Source organism: Penaeus chinensis, chromosome 43 (genome assembly GCF_019202785.1).
Source record: "Penaeus chinensis breed Huanghai No. 1 chromosome 43, ASM1920278v2, whole genome shotgun sequence".
Taxonomy (NCBI): domain Eukaryota; kingdom Metazoa; phylum Arthropoda; class Malacostraca; order Decapoda; family Penaeidae; genus Penaeus; species Penaeus chinensis.
The window spans coordinates 20,623,113-20,625,794 of NC_061861.1; the positions used below are offsets into that span (position 1 = coordinate 20,623,113).

Consider the following 2,682-nt stretch of genomic DNA (forward strand, 5'->3'; position numbering starts at 1 on the left):
TACTGTCAAGGGTATTAAAAAAAGGTAGGGTAAGCTTTTTTGGGGCTGATTTTCAAAACAAAGATGCTTCAAAGGACATTATAGAAAATATTAAGACAGGCTAGTAAGTATCATGCTACCAGATAGTTATATTTTGGACATGTTACTTGTTTCCAAAAGGGATGAAACCTTGTTATAAACAGTTTTTTAATAATTTCATAATTTGCCATATTAGGGACTATATATGATATATATTTGTAATATACCTTTCTTCTGAATTAATTTAAGAATTGAAATGATTCAAATTTTGAGGATCTACCTGTTGGTGCATTACTGCAGCTAGACTTGTTAGTTTTGAGTTTTGGGGCAGGATACCACTGACTTTACCTATCCTTAATTCCTTCTGAGAAACAAAGTAGATACTCTCAAATGAGTGAGACCAGTGAGGAGATGAAAATGTCAGTTGGGATTGGGCTACCTTGTACTTTTGGTGATATCCATGTTAAGATGCCAGACTCAGAATGGTTGCATTATCATGTGAAACTCATGTGGCTTAGCTGTGTAACTCATTCAAGACAGTTTATGGCTGCAAATTTATACTTGTCAAAAGATGTCTGACATAATTTCAAAAATGTTATGCTTCAGTTATCAGCTCTATCCCGCCCCAACATTTAAATTCCCTCCCACACAAGAACACCAAAACTCTAATCCTATATTTTATACTGTGATTGTTAAATCAGTTCAAAATGGGTTTCATGATTTTAAGGTATATTCATTACATGTACATAAATGTAAAGTACACATTCAGTGTGTTAGTTTATTAAATATTGATTATTCATCTCTCTCTCTCTCTCTCTCTCTCTCTCTCTCTCTCTCTCTCTCTCTCTCTCTCTCTCTCTCTCTCTCTCTCTCTCTCTCTCTCTCTCTCTCTCTCTCTCTCCCCCTCCCTTCCTCCCTCCCCCTCCCCCCTCTCCCCTCTCCCCCTTTTCTTTCTATTTTTCTCTTTTCTTTTGTTTCCCTTGTTTTTCTTTTAGTTTTTATCTACTGGAAATTGTGTGCTTAGATGTTTTCTATTTGTGTTGGTTTGTAATTGCAATTTTAATGGCTATTAAATGTCATAGTTTATTGGTTGGTGTGCTCTAGTGAGCCAGCAGTGAAAACAATTTTAGGAATAAATTGATATGGCAAATTTACTCTCCTGGATATAGTCGTTGTAGATATTTTTCTCCAAAAATAAGCAGTATAGGGTTACATATAAAACAGGTCTATATAGGAAATGCAATATTACTTGGGCTTGATCTGTTTTATTGAATTTGGAACTCTGCTGACTTCCTAGAGCACCTTAAGTTGGACATATCCAAATTTGTATACAGATGTAAAGTAATACAGTGAGCAGTCAGCAGATCTAATGGGTACTATACTCACAAAGTGCACAGATGTCTTTGTTGCCATTCCTTTGTCTCTTTAGAGTCATTTATCCCAAAATCAGATAGGATGATATATAGTTTTGCAGTGTATTCACTTTCAACTGTGGTAAGATCTGTATTATGTATTAAATACAAATAAGGCTATTCATATATTAATTTTTATTTTACTCCTGATATCCTATTTCACACTAAGAATTGCATAATGATTATTACAAAATAATTCCTTTTGTCATTAATCAGTCCTACATACATGAATATATATATAAATATATATAAATATATATATATGTGTATATCTATATCTATGTATAACAATCCTCCCTGACCTGGCCTCGAACCTAGGTCACTCCGGCTATGAGACCGGAGGGGCCAGTACTAAACCAACCATGCCACACGACCTAGGTTCGAGGCCAGGTCAGGGAGGATTGTTATACACCTATATCAATGCGGTATTGCATTTTTCCATCTTTCATCTATATCTATATTCACCCTTCACTACCATTTACTAAAGTGCTACATGACCTTAGATGTCTAGCACATTTATTTTGCTTTTAACCATTAACCATTATATCTATATACATTTATTTATATATGTACATACTTATATATACATATGTATATAATTATATATATATGTATGATTATATATATATATATATATATATATATATATATATATATATATATGCATGCATACATTACATACATTACATACATACATACATATGTATAAATGCATTACATACATACATATACCCCCCCAATCCTTTGCCTGTTGTTGTCAGGGGGGGGCTTAGGAGACGGAGACTGAGACCCAATGATGGGGAACTCCTCAACCTTGGGACTCAGCCATCGACTCAACTAATTTTGCATGGTCTTTTTTCCCACTCATACTTTTCGTTTCAGTTTCTTCACCAATCCCTTCTACTATCCACCTCCTAAAGTGTGAGAGCTGTGCTGAAAGAATGAAAGGCTGACTTTGTGTCAGTCCTGAATGGCCTGAGGGAACCATGGGCACGGTATTCCCCTGCCATACCTGGTCCTTACCCCTCAAGGGGGCCCTGAGGGGTGGGCTGTTTTTGTTTTCCCCAACATACTCCAGGCTTATCATGGCCAATAATGAAGATGTAACCCCAATCTTAGGGGCAATGAGGCTTGCCCCTTTATCAAATAGCCCCAATCCCGGCTCTCCTTTGACCACGGCTCCGAACACTGCAACAACTCCCCCATCATCAATGCATACTAGTACAGTATCAACCCTAATCAACAACCAACC

The 2,682-nt window shown here is 36.3% G+C and overlaps 1 protein-coding gene across 3 annotated transcripts in view; it reads left to right on the forward strand.

Annotated features, from left to right (window-relative positions):
* LOC125048252 (ras-related protein Rab-7a) overlaps window positions 1-1,554 on the forward strand; it is a 27,304-nt gene extending 25,750 nt beyond the window's left edge. For all 3 annotated transcript variants that reach the window (XM_047646862.1, XM_047646863.1, XM_047646864.1), the window contains exon 6: window positions 1-1,554. This exon is cut by the window's left edge and continues 652 nt beyond it. The gene's annotated coding sequence lies outside the window, so the exon portion shown is untranslated.
* Window positions 1,555-2,682: the final 1,128 nt, after the last annotated feature.